We start from the raw sequence: 8,446 nt of genomic DNA on the forward strand, positions 1-8,446 counted from the left end.
TTTGGTCAGACATGATTCTAATGTGGAAGGGTGTTTGAGGAGGAAGTTAACACTTGGTTAAGGTAGATTAACCTACCTAATGTGGGTGGCTTCCATTCAGATGTAGACCTAAACAGAATAAAAGACTGAACAGAATAAGATGAATTCTACCTGCTTAATTGCCCTGGAGGTAAGACATTGTTTTTTTTTTTTGTTTTTTTTTTTTCTACCTTCAAACTGAAACTACAACATCATCTCTTTCCATGTCTCAAGTCTGCCAGCTCTTGGACGGGAAATGCACATTATCTCTCCTAGATCTCTTGCCTTGGGACTTGGGAACCATATAGTCAGCTCTTCTAATCTCCAGCTTACTGACTCCAGAGCTTGGATCTTGCTGGCCTCCATGATCCTGGAAGTCATTTTCTTATAATAGATCTCCTACTGGCTCTGTTTCTCTGGAGAACCTTAATACAAACTGATACTTGGGAACTCTTTCCAGAAGAGGTTATTTTTCTTGTTGAAATAACACATTATTTATTTAAATATTCTGCCTTAGTTGTAAAGTAGATTTTTAAATTCCCATTCATTCATTTATTCCAACACACATTCGAGGTTGAGATTAACTTAGTGACCTCTCATTGTATGTCGGGCCCTTTTCTGGGCACAGAGATGAAGTTGAAGAATAAGACAGTAGTCCTGCCTCATGAGTGAGGAAAGCAGGCCTGAAAGCTAAATACTGCAGAGCAATGCCATGAACACAAATGATCTTTTCAAAGTGGCAGTCCCATTGTCTGCAAAATGGACACTGGCCAGTTAGTACTGCCAGATTTTTTAAAATTGCATGGTACATACTTTTACTAAAAAATGTTTTCATTCTTATTCATTGTTTATCTGAAATTCAAATGTGACTGAGCATTCTGTTTTTAATTGTTAGGTCCAGTAACCCTCTGTCCCAGATCTCCTTATATATTCAGAGTGGTTATAAGGACTAGGAGGGCATGGTTCTCCTTCAGGGTCAGAATGGTATATGCCCTTCTTTTCTTCTTATCTAGATTATTGGATTCAGTTCTGAATCCTCTACTGCCAATCTACTGCCCCCAGGATTTTCACTGCAGACATTGCATTGCTCCACTTCCTGATACAACAAATTCCCTATGCATAGCTTCAGAAATAGTATAAGGAAGCCCTGCTGGGACCCAGGAGAATGCCTGTGACTCTACCTCTGAGGGACTTTAGCCTAATTTTGCTTTTCCCAAAGCTCCACCTGTCTGGACTTGCTACTTGGAGTATTTTCAATCAGCTAACGAGAGGGCCTGGCTGGGAAGATGTGAGCACTCTTCAGTGTTCTCACAAACGACACTAGTAGAGGTGGAAAGTAGAGTATTTGGAATTAGCCATACTGAATGTCAGCTCTTGCACTGTCACTTAGTTGCTCTACGAACATCAGCAGGGTTCATAAGCCTCCATTTCTTCAGTGATAATGTGGCAAGATCACTCTGCTGTGAGGATGAAATGAAAGGAGGTTCATAAGAAATAGTGTCGGTAGGTATGTGTATGAGCTCAACAGCGGTGGTGATTATGAATACATTTGGGTCCCCTTTACACCTAGTTTATTACTAGTTTGTTTGCTTTGTATATGTGCAAACATTTTTGTGCAGCTGGCTTTTTTTTTAGGTTTGAATTTATTTCTTAAAATAAATCCTTAGAAATAGCGTTATTAGTTCAAAGTCTATTAGAGATTGAGTAGAGATGCTGAGCACGGGCTCTGGAGACAGACCAAGTGGCATCATGTCTTAGCTGCCCCATTTTCTGGCTATGTAATTTGGGGCAGGTTCCTCGGTTACTCTATACCGTGCTTATATAGAATTGAAATCAATTGTTATTGTATGTGGTGAATCTTAGTACATATAAGCAGTAATCTTCTAAAACTATAATTTGATAATTTCATATAATAATTACTAGATTACCTATCACATCAGGCCAAGAGCAGACCTTATTTTGCTTTGTGTGTATCATATTTATTGTTTTCACATTCTTTCTCTTCTTTTTCACAATTTGGTAATTTTTCTGATTTATTATTTTTGTATTTCATTATGTACCTCCTATAAAATTTTCTGTTGCTTCAAAAAAGTGAAAATAATATTTCATTTGCCTCATCTAAATGATTTTATCCGTGCCATTTTAGGCAGTGATGGTGGAGATATTTAGAGATAAAAAGCCTTTCTAGCATCGTTTTATGTAGCACCACTGATGAGAAATTTGAAGGTAATAGTAGGAACTGGGGACTCAGAAGGTTGGCTTGGAATCTGAGAATTGTTCACGTAAATGTGATAGGAACAGAGTGGCAAGAATTTCAGGTTCAGAATTAGAACATCTTTTTTTTGTGGACAGTACAGTCTTTAACAGGTGGAGGATAGAAGTCTTTTGGTCTAGTGCAAGTCATTTTCAGACAACCTTTTAAAATTTTACCTAGCACACCCATATGTTGTCACCAAATTAAGCACTCTGTAGAGATGATACTTTAAAAAGCAAAGGGGGTGTTGTCATTTTGGTGATGTGGATTAAAAGGATTAAATAAAAATGGAACTAACAGCTAAGCAGCACATAGTTCCACCCACTAGTTCCAGGGCACACTGTCCTGATGGGTAAGCAATTTGGGTTTTGAACTGAATGGAAAATGGATGCAATGATTCTCCCAGGACTAGTTGAAACCCATCTTTCCCATCATGCAAGGCAATCCTATCTCAGAGCAAGATGGACGTGAAAGAAGCAATGACTGCACTTCTGTGGGGCTCTCCCCCTCCACACCCTCCCAGGACTTGTGTGCCAGAGTCAGGGTAACCTCCTGGTCTTCCTCTTGAACCACTGCAGCATCAGAGGTAGAGCATAGTTCTCATTGGCAATTTCCTCATGTTCAACCAGAACAGCTAAAGTCTAATTGTCACAGGCTCTCAGCTTTGATCCAATCAGGAAGACAAGCGTAATGAAGCATATCATTCCCCTGACTAACTTGAGTCACCTGTTTCTTCACAGGTTTTCAAGCTCAAGCACACTTACCTGAATTCTACACTTGATAGAATATGGTTTATTCCTTTTTCCTGGAGTAATGTATAAAATAATGTTAAGAATAGGAAAATCCACATGTATGCTGACATTTGTTTTGCCTTTCCTCATTCTCCAAATCATATATGAAACATTAAGAGATTTTTATATGGCAAATCCATCTCTCAAAATCCTAATTTTTTCACTCATAAAAATGAAAGTAACTAGCCATGCAGGTATCTACCCCAGAGTTGTTAGAAGTGTTAAGTCAAACGATATATTTAAAATTGCATCTATGTAACTAAAGTGCTAAAAAATATGAATTAGCATTTCATTAGCTTCAAAATTAAAACCATAATTCTACTTGATACTATAAGAAACAATAAGGATAATAACAATAAATTGACTAATGTTTGTCGAATACATAAAAATTATGTAAATATGCATACTAATTCTACTAATTCTTCCTTCATAACTCACCAATTTCTTTTTTAATCTTAACTAATTCTGTTTTTATGTTTCCTTTATGTTTGTTTTATGGTTCTCTTTTTTGATACTTTATGTTGAGTGTTTAATTCATGTACCTCCATTTATTTTTACTTAATAAAAAAGAATTTTAAAAGACAAACTTATGTCTGAGTTAACTTTGCCATGTCTCAAAAGTTTTACACAAAGTAGTTACATTGTTATCTTATAGTCATTAAGTAGAGTTTGATTTTCCCTTTGATCTAAATGACTTAACAGGGAGTTTTAACATTTCCAGTAAGTTTGATTTTTTCCAACTGATGAGAGATAGGGGTCTAGTTTCATTCTTCTGCATATGGACACCCAATTTTTCCAGCACCATTTACTGAAGAGATTGTCCTTTCCCTAATGTGTGTTCTTAGCACCTTTGTCAGAAATCAACTGGCTATAAGCTATAGATTTACTTCTAGGCTCTTATTCTCTTCCATTGGTCTGTGTGTCTGTTTTCATATCAATACCACATTGTTTTGATTGTTATAGCATTGTAGTACATTTCGAAGTCAAGTAATGTAATCTCCCTCCTTTATTCTTATTGCTGAAGATCATTTTGGTTCTGTGCTTCCATAAATTTTAAAATTGTTTTTCTAGTTCTGTGAAGAATGCCAGATTCTTTACTGCTTTTTACTTGTTTTGTAAAATAAGGATTTTTCTGTCACTAATAAACAATATTTTCCCTGTTTTATTGGAAACAATAAAATGCTTTATAAGGAAAAAAAGAATGTCCGCATTTTGATAGGGATTGAGTGGAATCTGAAGATCACTTTGGATAGTATGGACATTTTAACAATATTGCTTCTTTTAATCCATGAACATGGGATGTCTTTCCATTTTGTGTGTCCTCTTCAATTTCTTTCATCCATATTTTATAGTTTTCATTGTGGGGATCTTTCAATTTTTTATTTAATTTTATTCCTAGGTATTTTTTGTCACTATTAAAAATGGGATTGCTTTATTGATTTCTTTTTCATACAATTTGCTATTGGCAGATAGAAATGTAACTGGTTTTTATATGTTGATTTTGTACCACTTTGCTGAATTTATTTATTTATTTATTTGCTGAATTTATTTATTAGTTCTATATTTTTTGGTAGGATTTCAGGGGTTTTCTATATACAATATCATCATGTTGTTTGCAAAAGTGACACTTTGGCTTCCTTCTTTCCAATTTGGATACCTTCCCTGCCCCCTTTCTCTTGCCTGATTGTTTTGGCTAGAACTTCCAATACTTTGTTGAATAAAAATAAGAAAAGTGAGCATCTTTGTCTTGTTTCAGATCTTAGAAAGCTTTCACCTTTACCCTATTCCATATCTTGTTAGCTGTGGACTTGTTAAATACTGGCCTATGATTTTCTTTTCTTATAGTCTCTGTGTCAGGTTTCGGTCTCAAGGTTTTGATAATCTCATAAAATTTTGGAGAGTGTACTTTTTTAAGTTTTTAAAATCTTTTATGAGATTAGACATGGTTTTTCTTTAAAGTTTGGTAAAACTCATTAGAGAACTTATCTGGACTGCAATTTCCTTGTGGAAAATTTTCAGTCACACATCAAAACTCAAGCTTTTGATGCTTGTTCCTTTTTGAGTTAACATTTTTTCTAGGCATTGTTTCATATTTCCTAAATATCTTAATTTATTGGCATGAAATTCTTCCAAAAAATCCCTATATCTGCAGAATTCTGCAATGTTCTGTAAACTGGTTTTGGTATATAATATGGTGATGATGCATTTTATGTGTCAACTTGACTAGGCAAAAGGAGACCCAAAGAGCTGGTAAAACATTATTTGTGAGCATGTCTGTGAGGATGTTTCTGGAGAGATGAGCATTTGTGATTTGAACCAGTAGACTGGGCAAAGATCTACCTTCTAATGTAGGTGAGTACCATCCAATTCCTTTATGAGAAGAAAGCTCAGAATTCATTCTGGGATGAATGGTGGCAGCAGTAATGGCTGTTTCCAGGTTCTAAGGACCATGAGTGAATCAATGGTGCCATCAGTGGGCAGTATCAATGACACTAGCAGCATACTTGTGGCATCAGGTGCCCAGTGGCATAGTGATGCCTTCATATCAAAGATTGGGGTGATGTTCTTGATATCTTTACTCTAAGTCCCCTGATCTCCTGGTGATTCTGTATGCCACACAAAACCCTTATCAGGATGAGCGGGAGCGCAGCGGCCGAGGCGGTCGGCGCCGCGGCCTCCCCTCCCGCCTGGCTCTTCCCAGCGCTGCCTCCCCTTCTCCCCGCCGGGCGCAGCTGCCGGGAGCGCTGCGGAGCTCCCCGGCTCGCAGGTGGTGAATATTTTATTCTGCTGGGAAATAGAAGAGTACTTTGAGTAAAAAATATGCCTCCCAAGTTCAAGCGCCACCTAAATGATGATGATGTCACGGGTTCAGTGAAAAGTGAAAGGAGAAATCTTTTGGAAGATGATTCAGATGAAGAAGAGGACTTTTTTCTAAGGGGGCCATCTGGACCAAGATTTGGACCCAGAAATGATAAGATTAAGCATGTTCAGAATCAAGTGGATGAAGTTATTGATGTCATGCAAGAAAATATTACAAAGAAAGCTTATCGGATAATGCAACTGCTTTTAGCAACAGAGCCAAACAACTTCGAAGGCAAATGTGGTGGCGTGGATGCAAAATAAAAGCCATCATGGCTTTGGTTGCTGTCATCCTTTTGCTAGTGATTACCATTCTTATAGTTGTGAAATACCGTACTTGATTTGATGGCAGAGATCTTCATTAAACAAGATCTGGGACAATAATAATAATAATAAAAGATCGCTGTATAATTTAAATGAAATATATGTATATAACTTCCAAAACTTCTTTCCAAGAAACTAAGAGGCAGGTATCACTTCAGATTGGAGCATTGAGAATGTTGAATTAACTTTTTCCCTTCTAACAAAATGTGCTTATAATAATTATGTGTAACACAAAGTAACTATATTCTAAGGATCTAATTTGAAACTCGATACTTGCCAGTTCATTGTTTGTGTATATAGTTAAATACTGATGGCAGTGTTTCATACTAGTGTTTTAGTGGCACAAGGACTTGGACTATTGCATGGAGATGAGGTCAGGAAGCCTGTGTAGCATACCAGACTAATAAGCTAAGAAATGCACAACCATCAACATTTGCAAGAATATCGTTCTTTTCATATTACAGTTGTTTTGAAAGCAGTTTCCACATGTTTACGGGTGTAACAAAAGCTAAATGTTGTAAATGTTTCTGCCTTCAGCTATAACTAAGAACATTCCAGTAAACCTACTTCCAGTTGTACAAGGGAATGGATTATGGAAATGGAAGTTTTAAACAGGAAAGAGCATAATGTGGCACCATAATCTGGAGACAATAAAATTATTGAAGAATGTTGTTGAAGTGTTTGAAAATGACCAATATTTATAGCTATGAGTCATGGTCCAGTCAGTTGTAAAACTCCAGTAAGAAGGGACCAGTCTTAGTATGGGTAAATAAAATCCACAGGTAACTTTTTCCTTAATTTTACTTCCTTTAGTTTTTCTCTTTAACTTTTACCCTTTTGCCTGAAATGCTAAGCTTAGCCCAGTCCCCTGTTCTGGCTTTCATGTCTGTGTTCTCTGATAATACTCGCAGAGCCAGACCTTGCACAGTCTAGTGTCAGAACAGGGTAAGTAGTAAAAACTGGAGGAACAGGTTCCTTCTGTAGACTGCCAGTTGGCAACCAAGTGCTGCGGCATCACCATTAACCTCGCCTGTTTTTATGATGGTTAAGTATATTAATTTTAAAATGCACTGACTTCCTTGTACTGTTTAAACAAGTGAAGATGCATGCACATGGACGTCCTGGGTTGGAGGGGGCAGAAATAGGTTCATGGAAATGACCAATATTTAAAGGGGGAAATAATGATCTGGTTTAACAGATTTCATTTCTTTGGTCATTTTAATTCAAAATGTCCCAAACATAGAATGTGTTTGTTTGATTAATTCTACATTATTAGTACCAGGAGGAAAAATATTCTATTTAGAATAGAAAGAAATTTGGAGAAAGTAGATTAAAAAATACTCAGGACACTTTCAAGTTATAAAGATCTCAATATAACTGCTAAATTTCATAATTTGCATAGAACATTGGAAAAGAGATCTAGTCTTACAGACTGCTGGGTGTTGTCTCTGGGGTCTCCTTCTCTAGGTGTCAATTATATAAACAGCATCTGAACTGCTAGTACATCCTTTGACAAAGGAGGGTACCCAAAAAATGAGCATTTTTAGACTTTCAGTAGCTAATAGTTCAGGAATGGAAATGTTTTAGCTGAATTGGCAGAATCAGTCCTGATATATGTATGTATGTTTTTTATTTAGATTGGAACATACTTATAAATGGTTAATTTTCCATTAGTTGGTGTAGAAATCTGATTTCTTTAGAATATATATTGGCAAAGATGATTATTTCTTAAAAAGACCACATTTCTAGTGTTTTTTTTTTTTTTGGTAAAGTATGCCACTTTCAAAGAAATAATTATTAAAAAAGTAAAATTATTAAGATTTTTAAACATAAAAATAAAGGAAATATTTATATGAAAAAAAAAAACAAAAAAAAAACCCTTATCATAAATTCTTTGCTATTTGTCAGCCATAATTACTTTCCATTCTTATAGTTAAGAACCCTAACTGCAGAAGCTGTGTTTTGGTTATTTTAATGTTTCTTATTGACAATCTAAAAGGTGTCAATATTAAGCAGTTCCCAAATTTTTGAAAAAAAATTGTTTTATAAAATTTTTGAAAACATTTAGGAACCACTATTGTATACAAAATGCTAAACTGTGCAAAGTTCTATCTAATGAATACCTAAACTGACCCAAATAGAATTGATTTTCTCTTGAAATATTATAGTCACTAAACATAATTCTGGATAGTTATGTAGT

At 35.7% G+C, this 8,446-nt stretch overlaps 1 pseudogene across 1 annotated transcript; it reads left to right on the top strand.

Moving 5' to 3' along the window:
• Positions 1–5,702: 5,702 nt before the first annotated feature.
• Positions 5,703–6,338, top strand: LOC306639489 (vesicle-associated membrane protein 4-like; annotated as a pseudogene). The gene has a single exon. The product of its transcript is annotated as a vesicle-associated membrane protein 4-like (transcript).
• The last annotated feature ends 2,108 nt before the right edge of the window (positions 6,339–8,446 follow it).

The sequence above is a fragment of the Sciurus vulgaris genome (assembly GCF_902686455.1).
Source record: "Sciurus vulgaris genome assembly, chromosome: 11".
NCBI classification, from domain to species: domain Eukaryota; kingdom Metazoa; phylum Chordata; class Mammalia; order Rodentia; family Sciuridae; genus Sciurus; species Sciurus vulgaris.